Genomic DNA, 18,908 nt, shown 5'->3' with positions numbered 1-18,908 from the left:
GGATCCGGATATTAAAAAATAAATGCAAAAAAGGAAAGGATTAAAAATATAGCAAAAAAGCAATCCAACCAAAAAAAATGCAAAAATCAGGGGGAATCGTCTTTAACAAAAAAAATTAGCCTTATGGTATTTGCTCCCCAGACCAGGTAATCATTCTGCTAAACGCACACAGGCAGCAACAAGACGAAGCACTCTCAAGCTGTCTAAAGATGTATTTCTCAAAAGGTTTGTTATATTCTTTTTCTTTAAAAATTTTTTTTAATGTTTTTATTTATTTTTGAGACAGAGAGAGACAGAGCATGAGCAGGGGAGGGGCAGACAGAGAGGGAGACACAGAATCGGAAGCAGGCTCCAGGCTCTGAGCTGTCAGCACAGAGCCCGACGCGGGGCTCAAACTCACACACCGCGAGATCATGACCTGAGCCGAAGTCGGACGCTCAACCGACTGAGCCACCCAGGCGCCCCTATATTCTCTTTTTCTATGCAAAAAATGACAAGCAATGAGCTAGGAATGACAACCCCCAGCACCCAGCATTATGGAAATGCAGGTATATAAGTTTCGAACTTCATGTTTCTGTGTTTATCCCCCAGAACAAAGGAAAAGTACAGGCGTTGTGCTGATAATGGAAATGCAAGCTTCCGCCCCACCCCGGTTATCTGTTGCTGGGGTATAAGACTACGTGTGCCATAAAACTGGCTCCCATCTGGCTGGGTTTTGAAACTTCTCTGGGACCCAGTTTCTACAGTTGAGCAGTTAATTCTCCTGAACACTCGGGAACTGTCGAAATAAAGGAGACTCCGAAGAGGGTCATTCGTGACCTCGTGCCTGTGTGAGTTTTGCTGAGGCGGACATCTTGGGTTACTGGGAGAGAAAATCTACCAAAAATCTCTTGGGTGAACACTTCAACCAGATAATTTCACTCTGAAACTAACTGGTCAGTGCATTTTAGAAGGTATGGTAAGCGGTGTTGCCTCAGATATTAATATTGTTATAACTCTGGATATTATGCTTTTTCCTCAGATCCAGGGCTTTACTACATTTCACTAATTCCATTAGGCCACACCTATAACACTTGAACTCTGGTTAAAAAAAAAAAAAAAAACAGGGGGGAAGAAAACCAACATTGTTTGGTATTATTGAAAAAACATCAAAAACTGTAAAATATCTATGAATTAGCCTAACCAAAAAAAAAAAATATATCACATGAAATTATGGATAATGACAGTAATGAAGGATGAAAAAGACTACCTAAATAAACAGAGATACGTGCCAATGGGACAGCTTAGCACAGAACAGATGTTAATTTCCCCTAAACTGATCTCCAAATCCATGAAATTTTAATCAAAATCTCAAGATGATCGCTTTATTGAGATAGAACATAACATTAAGTAAGCTTAAGGGGTGCGATGTGATGATTTGATACATGTACGTATACATTGTGAGATGTTTACCACAATAAGCTTGGCCAACACATCCTTCGCCTCAGATGATTACCATCTCGTTGTTCTTGTTACGGTGAGGACATTAATAGTCCATTCTCTTAGTAACTTGTGAATCTACGATACGGTACTGTTAGCTATAGTCACCATGCCGTACCTTCGATCCCCAGAACTGGATGAATTCAAGATGATTTTTTTAATTGGGATTTTTTTTTTTTAATTTATAAAGAAGAATAGAAATCCACAAAGAGCCAAGGGAATTCTGAGAAAGAAAAGCAAAAAAGTACTAGCTCTATCGGATAGTAACCCATATTACAAGCATCAACATAGGAAAGGCAAATAGAACAGAAAGTTTGGGGACAGAACTACATATATGTGGGGAATCAGTATATGACAGGGCTTCCATCACAGATCGCAGGGAAGAAGACAGATGCTAGAATAACGGATCTTGGAAAATGTGGTTCATTCTGGAAAAAAATAGATTTTAATTAAAAATGTTTTAATTTAAATGTATTTTTAATAATTATATAATATGCAATTATATTAATGTGTGATAAGTCCAAATATGTAATTACAAGTGAAATATTTAAAAATTTAGACAACTTATTCAACGACATTAAAAGTCACAATCTAAAGAAAGAAACACCAAATAGTTTTAAGCCTATAAAGCTACTAAGAGGAAATAGAGGAGGAAATCTTTATAAGCTTAGAGTAACAAGGTAGATTGGGAATAATAAAACAAAAGACGGAGCGCAGAGGATTTCTAGGGCAGTGACACTACTCTGTATGATACTATAAGGTGGTCACATGTCATGATACATTTGTCCAAACCCACAGAATATACAACACCAAGAGTGAACCCTCAGGCAAACTATGGGCTCTGGGTGACAATGATGTGACAATGAAAGTTCACTGATTATAACAAGGGGGATGTTGAGAGTGAGGGAGGCTATGCATGCTGGGGGTGGGGGGCTAGGTGGGAAATCTCTGTACCTTCTGCTCAATTTTTCTGTGAACCAAAACTGCGTATTTTTTAAATTATTTTTTAAGGTTTATTGATTTCTGAGACAGAGACAGAGCATGAGTGGGGGAGGGGCAGAGAGAGAGGGAGACACAGAATCCGGAGCAGTCCAGGCTGTCAGCACAGAGCCCGACTCGGGGCTTAAACTCACAAACCGTGAGATCATGACCTGAGCCGAAGTCGGTCGCTCAACCGACTGAGCCCCCCAGTCTTCTGGAGACCCTGAGGCCACAATGTGAAGAAGCCTGGGCTAGCCGCCAGGAGCCCGAGAGGCCATGTGGAGTGAGAAGCCCAGCCACCCCAGCGATGTCCCCATCGTGGAAGGCCACCACCCTTGACTGTCCAGCCCCAGGAAGCAGGCCTGGTCCAGAAGACCCACCCCTTCCCCAACCCACAGCAATTAATCATCGTTGATTTAAGCCACTATGCTTTGGAGCGGTTCGTTTGATAGCAAAAACTAGCTGGTTTGAGCAGGGGCACAAAAAGCACAAACTTCAAAGGAAAAAAATAGAGGGATTTAAGGACATCAAAAGTAAAGCTCACCCTTTAAACCAAGACCCTAGACAAAGGTAGCACACAGGAGATGTGCTGGAAAGAAGTAGAGTTTGCAAAACTGGGACAAGAGCTTAAAATCCAGAATATCTAAGAAACTCTTGCAAGTCAGCAAGAAGAAAATAGAAAAGTGGGCAAAACTATGAAACAGAAATTCACAGAAGTGAATTGAAGTGAAATTGGAATGGCCAACAAATACGTGAGGAGCCCCTCAAACTCCTCAGTAGTCAGAGAAAGGCAGACTTGTGTTTAAAACAAGACACTACCTTCCAACCATTAGACTAGCAAGAACTGAAAAGCTGTCGAACGGCAGGTGCTGCTAGGGATGTGGGGAAATGGAACCCCTTGCGGCACCACAGATGGGCAGGAGTCACCTGCTGCCACCATTTTGGGAGGTCAGTTGGGCGGTATTTGGTGAGAACATGGACGCGTGTATGCTTTGTGTGACCCAGAAATACTGTTCCTGGGGGACACCAAAGAGAAACCGAGGGTGCCCCAAGAGACGCACGTCAGCACGTTCGCATAAACATTTCCATGTCAGCAGCTGTAAACAATCTGTCCTTCCGAGGGAGAGAGGATAAGTAAACCGTGGCACGTGCATCGATGGAAAAACTAGACAACAGTCAGAAGCAGTAAGCTTTGCTCATATCAGCAAGGCTACATCTCAGACACACCACAGTGAGTGACAAAGTGAATACACTGAGATGTATGAAGGTGTGCAAGGTGGGTTAGAACCCACATTGAGACCCGGAATGTGTGTTTGAGAGGAGAATCATATGGGCAGTTGAGGGACGAAACTAACATGAAATCAGAAAATTAATTTTATACTTGTACCTATTGCTTATGACAACATGAGTTTTACTGATAAAGATATGACTTGGAAAGCCATCAAAACACACACACACACACACACACACACACACAAGAAAGAGCCTCTTTTATGTAAACAGTACAAAATGCAGAGCGATCCCCCCCAACATCGACAACATTCTACTGGTACCACAAAGCATCATCATTAATCTGTATCGCTGAATCGATGCCCAGTGCAAAACACGACGGGAGTCATCTTTCCTCTTCTTAAAGGAAGAACCCATGTAGGGAGCCCCCCCAGGCTCGCTGCTGAAATCATATATGAAAAGGCCAGTGGTCCCCTTCCCTCATACCCAAGAGCTGGCCTCTGCTCACAGTGTATCGTGCTCGATGGCGGCCTTGTGGCTTTGTAACAACCACTGCCCCAAATATGAAACCAGGGCCTCCTACTTCATACCACCCTTGAGCATAATTTATTTCATCCAGTTTGCATCCAAAGGTCAAACCAAAGCTATTTTGTATTCTTACCTAAAAACAGCCATTTATGTAAGAATCAAGATGTTCTTTGAGTTAAGAGTTTTTCCCAGCCCTGGTCTTATCACTTGGGTTACATCTGGTTGACTTTCTCATAGCCATTTAAGTGTGTGGACCATAGATCCTCCCCTGCCTTCTCCCCCATCGGGTAACCCATGACAAGATTACAGGTATGAGTGTGGGGGCACTGTGGGTGGGGGAAGAGTCAGGGTGAGGACGGGGGAGTGCCCTGAGCACCCAGGCAGAGCGAATCTAAGCGTGATGGTTAATTTTATGCGTCAACTTGGCCGGGCCATGGTGCCCAGATATTTGGTCAAACATTATTCTGGATTTTTTTTTTTTGTATGAGTATTTTTAGATGAGATTAACATTTAGATTGGTGGACTTTAAGTAGAACGGCAGACTGTCTTCCGTATTGTGGGTGGGCCTGAATAGAACGAAGACTGATCTCCAAGAGCAAGAAGGAATTCTCCAGCTTGATGGCCTTCGGATTGGTACCACAACATCGGCTCTTCAACCTGACAGCCCAAGCTGCAGAGTCTGGACTTGCCAGCCAATCAGTTCCTTAAAACAAATCTCCTTTCCATATATACACATCCCATTGGTTCTGTTTGTCTAGAGAACACTGACTAATACACCAAGCAACTCCCGTAAGGGGCTGATCAGAAGGAGATCAGCCAAAGGGTTTCTGCCATCAGCTTTTGACTTCAGGGTTGGTGGGCTGGGATCACCGAGAAGTAGCAACTTCAGAAGAACAGAGTGGAAAGAGATGCTCAGATTTCATGTAGGCAGTGCCCAATTTCCAACAAACAGAAGTGTTTGTCTGAAGGAGACACATCCCTAAAGCAACAAGGACCCGCCACCAACCCCAGAGCTCTCTCAGTTTTAACCACAACAATTCACCAGATGGCTCAGCTTGATTTCCCAGGATGTGAGACAATTCTGTGGAGGAAAACTAAGCCGATTTTAAACATTGGAAATAACTCAATTACACAGAATGCTTTTTTAAGTTTTCTTAAGGTTGTTTGCCTTTTGCTTTAATCCCTCGGTAAGGCCCATTTGCCAGAATGTAAGAATCCTGTGTGGGTAAGGTTGGATCCCAGGTTAAACGTTAATGAAATCCCAGGAAAATCTCAGGCAGTGAGTGGGAAGAGAAAGTGGGTCACTCAGGCTGTTGGGATAGTAGGACCACAGGGAATGTTTCTCCCTGTTTTAAACCTCTAATATTGCTGTCATGAAATTGACCAATAAATAACCTTTTCTAAATTTAAGCATCCTTAGGGACAAACAAACAAACATGCTAATCTTTCCTTTCCATCATGTTCTGGAAAAGCTGGACTCACGCCCCGGGAGACTAGAATCAAAGCACTTTTTCCTGGTCATTCTACACGATTTAACTACAGGCAAAAGAGGACACAAAAAATAATCAGAGCCATAAAAGATGGGGAGATGGAAACAGAATTCTAGGGTTGGAAGGAATCTTGGAAATGTCTTTTGTCCATCCCTCCAGCTCTCGGGCCACACCTAAACTTTTAAAGCCCTTAGGAATTTACCTCTAAAGACAATACCTAATCTGTTTTAGAAACTCATTCTGGAGTCTAAGAATACTTACTGTCAGGAAATTTGGCGTTGTAAGTTCGGGCTCCACTCACACCCATTTCCTCTGCCTCTGAGCTCTGGGAGAAATGGACAGCAGCTGGACACACGTCCTAGCCCACTCAGCGAACACACGTGAGACTTGTCACCAAAACAGCCTCCCCTGCCCCACCCCCACCCTCAGGTTTCTCTTCTCTGAGTTAAATGGTTCTTTACTCTCTTCTCATTGTTTTCACTGTCTGAACTGAACCTACTTGTGCTTAATCTTTGACAAATAGCCCAGTAGAGGCTTGATTACTGCCGGCTCTAGGGTGACCAACTGTCCTAGTGTGCCACGAGCTTCCCAAGACACGGGACTTTTAATGCTGAAACCAGGAAAGTCCCAGGCAAATCGCGACGGACTGGCCAAGCTGGCTCTCCAAAGAGGAGAAATGTCTCACCCCCACGTTTCAAGGAAACTCCCAAAATAATAGATTCGTGGCTGTGCCTCGGCTGTAATCCTCAGGTTTGTATGGAGCCTGACTCCTCTCCCTCAAATTCAGTGCCCAAAATGTGTCCCTGTTGTTGGAAGGGATATGGGCAATGAGCCATCCTCTGGTGCTAAAAGGAAGCATCTCAATTAATGACATGTCACTGTGCGGAGACAGGAAGATCAATCTTGAGTGCCTCGCTTGTTGTTCTGTTCTTAGCACAGACCTCCGTCAGGAGGGGACGCGGCAGGGCATCGGCCACACCGCGCACGGCATCTGTGTGCGGCCACCTGGGTGAGCCGGGCACACCCGGAGATACAGCACCTGCGGCTAGGGAAAACAATCCGGGGCAAAACCAGGAACAGATACGAAAGTGTGTGGAGGGGAGGAGAAACAGGGCAGGGAAGAAAGTCAAAAATAAAGGCGGCGGGGAGGGGAGAGGTGGCAGGAATAGCCCAAAGGGGTGGAGGGGAGGAAACACTTCAAGATTAACAAGAGGAACACCTGTATTAACAGGTGCATCAGGTGTGCACAGAAGTGCTCAGTGAGGAGTAATTCACGGGGTAGTTGGGACTTGGGCTTACACAGCATCTTAACAAAAGAACAATAAATGTTTAGAGAAGTAGCGAGACCAAGAAGAGGACTGGGAGTTTGTCGGGTGGCGAACTGAGAAGGTTATCACGTCGGGGGACTAAGGGAAGACAAGGGTGATAGAGGCGTTAGGTAGGTGTGTCTGCTGTGGTCTAGGTAAGGGTCGAGAGTTCTCTCCGGCGGTTCACTTCTGTCCTTCCTGGCAGAGAGGGAAGCTGGGCGCCTTTACAGAGTCTTGTTCTGCGTTTGGGTGAAGAGGCGACGGCAGAGAGCTGTTCTTGTATCTGCTTCTTCTCAGTTGCTCTCAGCTCAAAATAATCCTGAGGCCAAAGTGGCATGTTTTTTTTTGGGGGGGGGGCGCATATTCTACTGCCCTGCAAGGGCTAGAGCAAAAGCAGGAGAGAATAAGGTTAGAATCTACTCAGAGAGAGGGAGGAGGGGAAAAAGGAAGAGCATGAGAAGCACGAAGAGAGAGGCTCGTGTTGGTGTGAGAGGTAGAGACACCTGTATGCTGTGAGCTCATGCCCGTGGGGCATCAGGCAGAATCTTCCAGAGAGCCCTGCCCACCCTCTTTGGACCTCCCTCACACCTTTTATTTATTTATTTGAAAGTGTATTTAGTTATTTTGAGAGAGAAGTGGGAGGGGCAGAGAGAGAGAGAGGATCCCAAGCAGGCTCCGCACCATCAGCTCTGAGCCCGACACGGGGCTTGAACCCACGAACCGCGAGATCATGACCTGAGCAGAAGGCAAGAGTCAGACACTCAACCGACTGAGCCACCCAGGCGCCCCCTTCCCTCACACCTTTTAGAAGAATGGTTCCCAGATTCTTGGAGTTCATGGACCAGAAACGAAAAAAACAAGGGCTAACTTAAAGCTCTCAAGAACATAAAACCAAAAGTACCTTCTACTGGGCTCATTATTTATTTCCAAAAGCAAAGGACGTTGTGCATTCTCCGAGGAAGAAAGCTGTCGTTAGCTACCAAATGCTAACACGCACACATACGACTTCGTTCTTATTTCTCCCGTTTTGCCAAGTTATGCTGAAAACCCGTCACAGACAGGTGCCGGGTGTCAGCCTGGCGTCCGGGAGGCCCCGTTTCGGTGGATCGGAGAGTTCAGCCGTAAAATGCTTTAGAAAAATGGGAAAAGCTAACAGTTAGCGAGCACGTACCACCGGCCAGCCCCTGCCCTCAGTTGTCATCCCGGGCCTGTTTACTGTCCTCGTATTCCAAGTAAGGAAACGGAGGCCCGGAAGTATTGCAAAAAACAAAACAACTTGTCCGTGGTCAAGTGATAGAGGAAAAGTCTTAGTCTCGGTCACCTGACTCCAGGGCGAGCATTTGATTCCTAGACCACGATGCTGCATTTTGCAAACCGGCTCCTTGACAGAGGACGACTTTCTGGACCACCTGGAAGGGTTTTCACAAGTTCTGCGTCCATTCTGGTCACGCTTCCAACTGAAGAAATACAAGGGTCTCCCCAGAACTATCTTTCCTGAGGCAGAAATACGGGCTTGAAATGCAGTGATGCCCGTGTCTCCTTGGCCCAGCCCCAGCTGGCTTCACCTCTGGGCCCCGTCTCCCTGCCCTGGCTCCCTGTCAGCTCGTCACTTTACATCCAGGGCGGGGCCTGTTCTCTCCGGTTGCTATTCCTATCTGTATTTGTTCAGAGGCTTCCTTCCTGCCTCCTCTTGCTCGTAAGGTCCTCCCTTCTCAGTGCTCGGCCTTGATGTCTAACTCAAACCGAACCTCAACACCCGAACTTCAGAAAGATGTTGTCAGGAGGGGTCCCTTTCGTAATTGTTTTTGTACTGGAGACTTGGTACTCGTGGTCAAATACGTGCTAAAGACAACAGCTGATGCCTGTGAGATCATCCGCAGGGGGGTTGGTGACTGGATCGAAAGAACGGGGTTGTCCTCTTCAGACACAGGTCGTGTCAGTGCGTGAGTACGTTATCGGTCCACCATTTGTTGATCTGGTTTTATTAGCAATCTGCTAACGAGGGAAGCTTTCACTGTGGCTCTTCTATACCCTTGAGGGAAGCGGTCTGCCTTAGTTTACTATGCTGCTGTGTATGGAACATCAGCATCCAAGCGGGAAGGGAGCCTAAAGTCACCGCCCTCCCCACCAGCCCCCCAACATCCTTCCAGAGAGATGAGAAAGGCTCCCAGCTCGAGAAGTCTCTAGAGAAGACTCTTCCACAATCGACTCTTTTAGCCCATCCCGATGTTTAATAATCCCCCATTGCCAGGAGATTTTTCTTGTTTTAATGCAAATCCTTTCTGCTGTAGTTTAAACTTGTTTCTTACGGGGGCCCTTAGTAAAGCCAAAAATACTACCATCCTTTTTAATTTTTAGTGTAGACGTCTTATCTGAAGGAGAAAATTATTTGCTCTTTCTGCATTTTCCAACCTTTAGAAGCTAACCTTTCTAGCCTCTTTCAGACAGTCGTAGGACTGGGAAGGGATGACAGATACATCCTGTTTAGACATTCTCAGACCTAACACTTTAAAGCCCCCTGTGGGTCAGTGCAATGCCAGGGTCCCTCCCCAGTGGTGCCAAATCCGAATTGTCATGAGCGGGACTCCAGAATTTATTTTTAACAACGCCGGGTGACTCTGACACTGACCTCGTTCAGGCAGTCATCTGGGACCCTTGACTGAGTCCCCTTCCTTCTAAGATTTCCTCATGGCCATCACGCGGAACCCACCCAACGAGGGTACAGTCACTACGCCCCAAGAAAACCCTCCCCATGACCAGGGCCCTCCAGTCATTAAAGTCTTTTCCTTTCACTAAGTGAAAGTTTGCCTCTTTGAAGTCTCTCTGAATTACACTAGGTGTGGTCTCTGGTGTCAGAGTATTCGTAATTCTCTTCATTAACTTTCCCAACCCAGTAACGCCCAAATCACATTTCCAGGCCAACATTAAAAAAAAAATAAAAAATAAAAAAAAATAAACTGTCCTTTTCTTCAGTAACCAGTCACAGACGTGGGGAAACTACATACCCACTTGTCCAAAAGCCCTGGTTCAGTCACCAGCACATCGGTGAAAAAGGGAGGTGTCAGAAGACAGAGCTCACAGTTCTCAGACTTCGGCGTGACTCAGAACCACCCACAGGACTTGTCAAAGCACATTCCTGGGCCCCCCGCCCGTAGAGCATCCGCTTCAGTAGGTTTGGGGTGGGGCCTGAGAATGTGGTTCTCTAACTAGTACCCCGTTGGTGCTGCTACTGCTGCTGATTCCTAGACCACACTTTGAGAACCAGTGGGCGAGGGCATCATTTCTTTCCCTGGGGAACGAGAATCTACTACATCAGAATCAGCTGGGGAAACCTTAGAACATATAAATGTCTTGGGGCGCCCGGGTGGCTCAGTGGGGTCAGCGTCCGACTCTTGATTCCAGCTCATGTGATGATCCCGCAGTTCGGTTTGTGAGATCTTCGTGAGATCGAGCCCCACGTGGGCTCTGCACTGACAGCATGAAGCCTGCTTGGGATTTTCTCTCTCTCTCTCTCTTTCTCTCCCCACCCTGCCTGCTCTCTCTCTCTCCCTCTCTCTCTGCCCACCCCCCCCCCAAAATAAATAAACTTTTAAAAAAGTACAAATGTCTAAAGGACTCAGGATTCTAGCATTGCAATAAAATTTCCACGTAAACCTTCTTGCTACGATTCGAGAACCCCTCCACTGTGGTTTTGACACTCTTAAAGAGATTTGGATAGGCCTATGGTTCTCAAAGTGTGGTCCCCCCTCAGCGTCACCTGAGAACTTGTTAGAGATGCACATAACATTTGAGGCTAAGCTCATAGAAAGGGCCAACATGCCCCACGATTCCCCCTGCTCCTGCTTCTTCCCAGTTGTGTGCTGCTTTATTTATTTTTCCACCAGAGAACATGTTAGTTTATTCTTTTGGAGCTTGCTAAATCTCATGGGGTTGACATCCCAAGTGGGGAAGATGACCTGGAAACGAATTCTGAGTTCGAAGGAAGCTTATCTACTATATTATGGACTTAAAAAAAAAAAAAATGTATGGGTGTCTGGGTGGCTCAGTTGGTTGAGTGTCCGGCTTTGGCTCAGGTCATGATCTCACGGTTTGTGAGTTTGAGCCCCGCTTCGGGCTCCCTGCTGTCAACCAGAGCCTGCTTCGGATCCTCTGTCTCCCTCTCTCTCTGCCCCTCCCCCACCCATGCTCTCTCTCTGTCAAAAATAAACATTTAAAAAATGTACTGTGGTAAGATATACATAATATAAAACCTAACCATCGTAACCATTTTTATGCGTAGAGTTCAATGGGACATTCACATTGTTGTGCACCCGTCGCCCTCATCCATCACCAGAACTGTTTCTACACCCCCTACACTGAAACTTGGTTCCCATTAAACACGAATTTCCCATTCCTCCCCACTCAGCCCCTGGCAGCCGCCATTTTACTTCCTGTCTCTGTGAATTTAACCATTGCAGGCACTTTATATGAATGAAATCAAACAGGACTTGTCCTTTTGTGTCTGGCTCATTTCACTCAGCATAATATTTCGGAAATTCAGCCACATTGTAGTAGGGGTCAGAGTTTTCTTCCTTTTTTCCCCTTACTTATGTTTTATGGTGGTTAGAAAACACGTAAAATTTACCATCTTAACCATTAAGTGTACAGCTCAGTAGTGTTACGTATCTTCACATCGGTGTAAAACAGATCTCCAGAACTTTCTCATCACGAAAACTGGAAACTTTATCCATTCAACGATACCCTCCCCTTCCCCCCCCGGAAGCCCCTGGCACTCACCATTCCACTTTCTGTTTCTATGAATGTGACTGCTCTAGGAACTGTCTGTGAGTAGGATCATAGAGTATTTGTCTTTTTGTGGCTGGCTCTTTTCTGTTAGCGTGATGTCCCCAAGGTTCATCTGGGTTGTAACATGGCAGAATATTCTTCCTTTGTAAGGTTGAATAAGATTCCATTGTGTGTACAGGCCACATTTGATTTGAAATGTTTTTTAATGTGTATTTATTTTTGAGAGGGAGACAGAGCGTGGGTGGGGGAGGGAGAGAGAGACAGGGAGACACAGAATCCGAAACAGGTTCCAGGCTCTGAGCTGTCAGCGCAGAGTCCGATGCGGGGCTTGAACTCACGGACCACAAGATCGTGACCTGAGCCAACACTGGACGCTAACCGACGGAGCCACCCAGGCGCCCCACATTTTGTTTTAGCCACTCATCCACGGACGGGCCTTCGGGTTTTTTCCACCTTTTGGCTGCTGTGAGAGTGCTGCTGGGAACAGTGTGCAGATAACCGTCTGAGGCTGCTTCCCGTGCTCTCCGCTGACCCACTGACAGCTCTTCTGTCCACAGAGTCCCATCTTGTTCCTGAGCCACCCATAGTGAAGGCAGGAACTTGACTGGTAATCTGGCAGGGTTTACAATGAAGTCCTAGCTCAGGTGTGCGCTCTGGGACCTAGTTATTAATCCTAAATCCTGCTATCCATCCCAGCTCTCCCCCCAGAATGGTTTTGTTTTCATTTTGTTTTTTGTTTTCTTCATAGAAGCAGGAGCCATGCTTTCTACTATTGCTATGTCCCCAGCTCCCAGGTCACTATCCAGCTGTGAGAGGAGCTCAGCATATATGCTGAATGAGTGAACGATCCTTAGTGCCAAGGTCCCCCGTAGAGATTTCTGGGTCACAGAATCTCTCACCTTTACCGAGGGGTCCTGAACCAAGGTTTCATCTCAGCCCTTCCCACCTGCTCTGATAGGCAATCCGGCCTGTCTAGAAGCCAGTTCTCTCAGCTCAGCGCCCTTCCTGTTGTCCCCAGGCCCAGCCTTTTCTTGTTCATGGCAGACCTCTTCCCTGGTCCCGATGGCCATTGGAGTTCTACATGGACAGCCCCCTAGTGGACACTCCCGACTCGCGAGTCCGGAGTCCCACCTCCATCCTCCAAGGCTAGTGGAGCTCCTGCCTTGCTTCGTCTTTGGCCCCTGGGAGCGATGTCTCAGAGGTAACATGGATGAGCTCCCGGCCTGCTCCGTTCTGCTGTGCATCAGGTCCCGCTAACGTCATGCAGAAAGGAGAAGGATAAAACAGATACTCGCTGGGTGACCTGAAGCCCTATGGCCTTAGCGCAGGCAAGCCACAGCAGGTCTAGTATGACTTCTGGGCAACAGACAGCTGTGAAGCGTAAAGTCTCCTGGACTTAGAAGCTTGAGGTGGGGGCCAGGCGAGACAGAAGTCGGAGGTGCGGAAGATACGTTGTACCACCCTTGGCCCACATCAGCCACTTAAGCCACTGTCCTGGGAGGCCACAAATGAGGGAGACGATATTCACTTTCCAAAGGACACTTTTTCATTTGCCTTGAATTGGCGGTTCAAGTTTTTTTGTGGAGAATTTTAAAATCTATTGGACAACGAAAGACAGACGGTCCCTGCCAGATCAAATTTACCGTTTTATAAATGCTAAGCTATCACCTCCACTCCACACCCACCCACCCCATCTGCAGCACGAGCCTGATTCTGAGCTATTATAGGTTGAGGATGGCCACGGTCTCCTCGCATGTTGAACACTGTGCCAGTTCAACCAGTCTGGCTCCTGGACAGTTACACCAGGGGGGATCTGGGAGAAAATGTTAAGTGCTGGGGTCTGCCGTAAAGTCAGAGGAGTGCGAAGAGTTTAGAATCAAAGCATTTGCCGGAATTCTTCTCCTGATACCTTAGACGCTTTGCTGTGTGGGTCTGCTGGACCAGTAGGTAATTCCTAAAAGCGTTTATTATCTTCATCTTTATAATTATTACAAGCTAGGGATTCATGGCTGAGAGCTCTGGTTACAATGGACACGTATAGCTCATACCTTGCACTGGCCGTGCCAACTTTCAATTGGATACTAAGTGAAAGCAGTGACATTTGTGACTTCGAATACCCCTCCGCTGTCATCAGCACAGTGAAGTATCCAGAAGAATTCACTTGATAGGCAATATCATTGCCTTTACCTTCTATATTGCTACATACGAAACATTAAGGAAAGCTATGTTTGCAGAATTTGCGTGTGTCTTTTCACACACGCACACGCGCGGCTTGGAAGGGAGACAAGAGCTGAGGGCTATTTTAAAACCTGTATTTTCAAAGAAGAGTAACTCTCCAAGTGACAAGAGAGCAAATAGAACCGCTTTCAGAATGAAAGGGGAGGGGAGTAGGAGGGAAGGGGCCACACGGTTTGGGATGATGAATAAGACACAGTCTTTACTCTGAGGCTGGCATCTAGAGGCGTGGGTGCGACCAATGTACGGAAATAGTAGTGACCATATTTTCCAAATTCAAATCTGGGACGCATGGCTTGAAAAGAACGGGAGCCCTCTAAGGGGACAACTGGAGCCACTGCTTGAAATGGCGGCAGATTGAGGACACGTGGTTGCCATACTTGGAACAGAAGACAGCAAGGAGACTCTTTAGCAGTGACCTGTAGTGTTCCGTGGCTTCACCAGGCCACACTCTCCTCGGTGTCCCCGAGATGCCGACAGTGCAGCGCTCGCTTCCCGCCGTCCACACTCTCTCTGCCAGGGGCCGGGGTAGGGGCTGGGGTGGAGGTGCTCTGGGCCAGCTGCACACTTCCCTCTGCCCGGTCACATGCGCTCCAACACGAGCTCCAGCTGCTCATCGCCACTTCCCAAATAAAAATTTTAACTAATTCGGGGGCGCCTGGGTGGCTCAGTCGGTTAAGCGTCCAAATTCCTCAGGTCACGATCTCACGGTTCAGGGGTTTGAGTCCCGCATCGAGCCCCACGTGGGTCTCCACACTGACAGTTCAGAGCCTGCTCAGGATTCTCTCTCTCTCTCTCTCTCTCTGCCCCTCTCCCACTGGCTCTCTCTCAAAATAAATCATAAATAAACTTTAAAAAATTAAAATAATTCTTTACGTAATATTTCATACTATTGAAGAAGGAGGAGGAGGAAGAGGAGAAGAAAAGGAATAAGGAGAAGGAGAAAAGGAGGAAGAAAAGAAAGAAAAAAAAGTCTGTTAGGCCTAAGGGAAATTGGTTATTTATACATTGCCAGTGGAACTAAAAATAAGTTTATTCTTGCAGAAAAGAGATCTGGGAATATGTAATGAGATATTAAACCCTTTATACCTTTTGACCCCATAGTTTCACTTTGAAAGGCTATACCTCAAAATGGAAACAATTTCATACAAAATACATAGCACCACTATTTATAAAATAAACAATGAAAGCCATTAATACTCAATAAGGAAACATGAATCCATAAAATATTGTTAGCTACCAGATATTGGGATAATGTGCCAGTAAATGGAAATGTGTAAATGAAATACTTAGTGAAGAAAAGTAGAATGTGAGATTGTATGTACATATTGACTACAGCTTTGTAAACTGATATATATTATCAACACATACCCAAAGAGAATTTTTGTGAAACAAATAGCTGTTTTCAGTGTTTATTAGCTTTTTCTGTAAGTTACTTGCACTGGTATTGTTTTTGTTTGTTTTGTTTTGTTTTGTTTTGGGGGGGGGAAGGAAAGAGCAAGTGTGTGGGGGAGGGGCAGAGAGAGAAGGAGAGAGAATCCCAAGCAGGCTCTGAGCTGTCAGCATGGAGCCTGACATGGGCCTCGAACCCACGAACCATGAGATTATGACCTGAGCCTAAATCAAGAGCCAGATGCTTAGGGGCGCCTGGGTGGCTCAGTTGGTTAAGCATCTGACCTCAGCTCAGGTCACGATCTCATGGCTTATGGGTTCGAGCCCCGTGTCGGACTCTGTGCTGACAGCTCAGAGCCCAGAACCTGCTTCAGATTTCATCTCCCTCTGTCTCTGCCCCTCCCTCCCCCCTCAAACAAATAAGCATTTAAAAAAAGAACTTTCTAAAAAAAAAAGAGCTGGACACTTAACCAACTGAGCCACCCACGCACCCCACAACCTCACTGGGTTTCTTTTTGGTTTATGTTACTAAAAGGCACGATGCCAGTCATTTGTCATTATTAGTTAAAGTAATGGCCTTTTGGTTTATTACAGTATTTTGACAGATGACAGGCAATCCAGTCTTGTCTCTAAAACAAAGTCACCACCACGGGCATGTGTTTTAGGACGTTTTTTCTTTTCTTTTCTTTTCTTTTCTTTTCTCTTTTCTTTTCTTTTCTTTTTTCTTTTCTTTTCATGTTTATTTAGTCTTTTGAGAGAGAGTGTGTGAGCAGAGGAGGGGCAGAGAGAGGCGGAGACAGAGGATCCGAAGGGAGCTCTGTGCTCACAGTGCAGAGCCTGATGTGGGGCTCGAACTCACAAACTGTGCGGTCCTGACCTGAGCCGAAGTTGGAGGCTCAACCGACTGAGCCACCCAGATGCCCCTAGGATGCTTTCTTCAGCAGAGGCAGGACGGTCCCACCTCACCCCCGGGTGCATGCAGGCTCACGGTCCCGGAAGTGTGTCACTGCCATGTGAATGCCAGTTGCCGTGTGACAGAGGTCAGAACTGACAAGCCGTTGTGATACTCATACCGGCGTTGTTCCCGAAGCATTAATACCGTGCTACCTGATCTCTTCAGTCCTAATCATTCCATTTCCTCAGACCTTTTTGTAAAGGCCTTCACTGGGGTCCGTCTCATCCTCCTCTTGCCCACATTCTGCTCTGTCGGCCAAAGTCCCCACAGGAGCCAGCCGCTCTCGGCAGCTTCTCCATCTCGGGGACTTCCCAGTTGTAAGACTCGGCCAATGTTTTCCTCGAGCTGTCTGCAACACTGAGTGCTGGGGGCGGGGGGACCACCTGTCTCCTCAGCACTTTCCCCAGCTTGGGCCCGTGGCCGCCTTGCCGACAGCCAGGAGAAGCTGGCGTAGAGACCAGCAAGATAAGGACACAACAGAGCGGCTTCCCCAACAAGGTGTGCTATCGCTTCTGCCTTCCCGGGGCCACACAGCCGCCCCCACCGCCAGCTGAGAACAGGGGAGGGAGTGGATCCCCTGTGGGACCGGTCCCCTGCCAGCCCCACCCTGGGACCGCACCCCCACCGTTGCTGGGCCACAGGCAGGGGGCAGCAGTTTGGGAGACTTCCGACACGGGAAGGACACGACCACGAGAAACCTGTGGAAGCCAGGGGAACTCAGCCACCCCACCTCCCTGCCCCCTCTTCCTTCCAGTTGAAAGCTGGGCCACTGTGTGGCCAGGCCCTTCTTCAGAAAGTGCTGGAATTCCTCCCTGGAGTCCTCAGCTTCTATCAGTTGAGTGTGCTGTACATGGAAAGGGTTTCCCTTGGCTTCCTAGAAAGCTCCCCACGACTGCAGAGGCAAAAATGGCTGCCAGCAAGGCTCCCACCAGAACAGTGGTAGGGATGAGGGGTGGCCTCCCTGGCTCCACGGAGGTCTCCAGGGCACCCCTGGGGGACAGCAGGTTCTCAGCTCACAGTTTGCAGACTGGAAGGGGGAAAGCAGCGGAACCCAAGCAGGTTCCGGGCCTCCCCAGCAACACCCCTGGGGTTGTGGTTCTGCCTCATGGTCAAGGCTAGTCCTGGTTTAGTGGGATGATCTCAGTTTGAAGGGCAGGGGCCCAGGGAGGGGCCTGGCTGTCCTCCCTGAGGTCCAATGGCTGATGCCCTTGTCACACACCTCAGAGAGGTGCCCACCCCCGTGCCTGCCTCCAGCTCTATTCAAAGGCTCATCTCCGCGAGTAATAAAGCAGAGACTTGTCTCTGGGATTCCTGGCTTGACCCTTGAACCTCGGGAATGGCGCTGGGCCAGAATTCCCCACAAAGCCCTGGTCTCTGTGGGCCTTCGGGTAGGACTTGCTGCTGGTGGTGATGACAAGGGGCACCCGGAACAGAAAACTGAGAACAGAAGGAGGGAGCAGGGGAGAAGTGTGTGTGTGTGTGTGTGTGTGTGTGTGTGTGTTGGCGTCAGAGGGGCTGGTGGGGAGCTGCTGAGCTGGTCCTGCAGCTGGGCTGACATGTGAGCAGGGCAGTGGTGGGCCCCATGATCCTGAGGGAACGGCAATACCGTGGCCTCCATGGACATTCATTGTCTGCCTTGGGACCCTGAGAAAGAGCTAGAAAGTCTCACACAGTTTCCTGGACAGGCAGCCCGCAGAGCAGGCCAGCTGGCAAACGGCTTCCCACCTCTCACCCTCCCTGGCGGATGAGAGCTCCGGAGGGGGCCGTCGGCCCTAGAGGCTTCCTGCTGCCTGTGCTACGGAGGCAGCAGCCTCTGTGACGTTAATCAGCAAAAATGGCTGGAGAGTTTCCAGATCTCGGGGAAGAGCCTGCTCTGGACCGAGCGCATCCCCTTGCAGATTCACGGGTTGGCATCCTCCGCCCCACCGCGTGACGGTGTTAGGAGGTAGGGCCTTTGGGGGGGGGGGGCGCCTAGGTCAGGAGGGTGGAGCCCGGTGAGTGGGGTCAGTGCTCTTGTGAGAGACGCCAACCCTTCCGTCCGCCACGTGAGGAAGAGCGAGAAGTCGGCCGTCTGCAGCCAGCACGAGGGCCCTCGCCAGAACCAGGCCACGCCGGCATCCGCTCTCAGACACCCAGCCTCCAGAAATGCGAGAAAGAAGTTTCTGCCGCTTCCCAGCCACCCAGGCTGTGGGATTTTGTCATAACAGCCTGAACAGACGAGGACAGAGCCCAACTCGGGCGACTGGCCCATCCATGCACCCGGCACCCTGTTACCACCTCCTTGGATCCCCCTTTCTCTTCCTGGGATTTCTCCCCCCGCATCATGGCCCACTCCCGGCACTCGGACTGCACCTGTTGGGGGGCTCTCAGCTCTCTTCTTACTTTTCCTCTCCTGTCTCCTCCGTCCACCTCCTTCCTTCCCTCTTCCCTGATGCCGGGAACTCCTGGTTCTAACAGCTCAGAGCGCGCGGCTTGCAGCCTAATGATATCCAGCCCCGGGAAGCTGGCAAAACACGGAACAGACAG

This window comes from Panthera tigris, chromosome D3, assembly GCF_018350195.1.
Source record: "Panthera tigris isolate Pti1 chromosome D3, P.tigris_Pti1_mat1.1, whole genome shotgun sequence".
In the NCBI taxonomy this organism is placed as follows: Eukaryota; Metazoa; Chordata; class Mammalia; order Carnivora; family Felidae; genus Panthera; species Panthera tigris.
Note: the sequence above shows the minus strand (reverse complement) of the source record.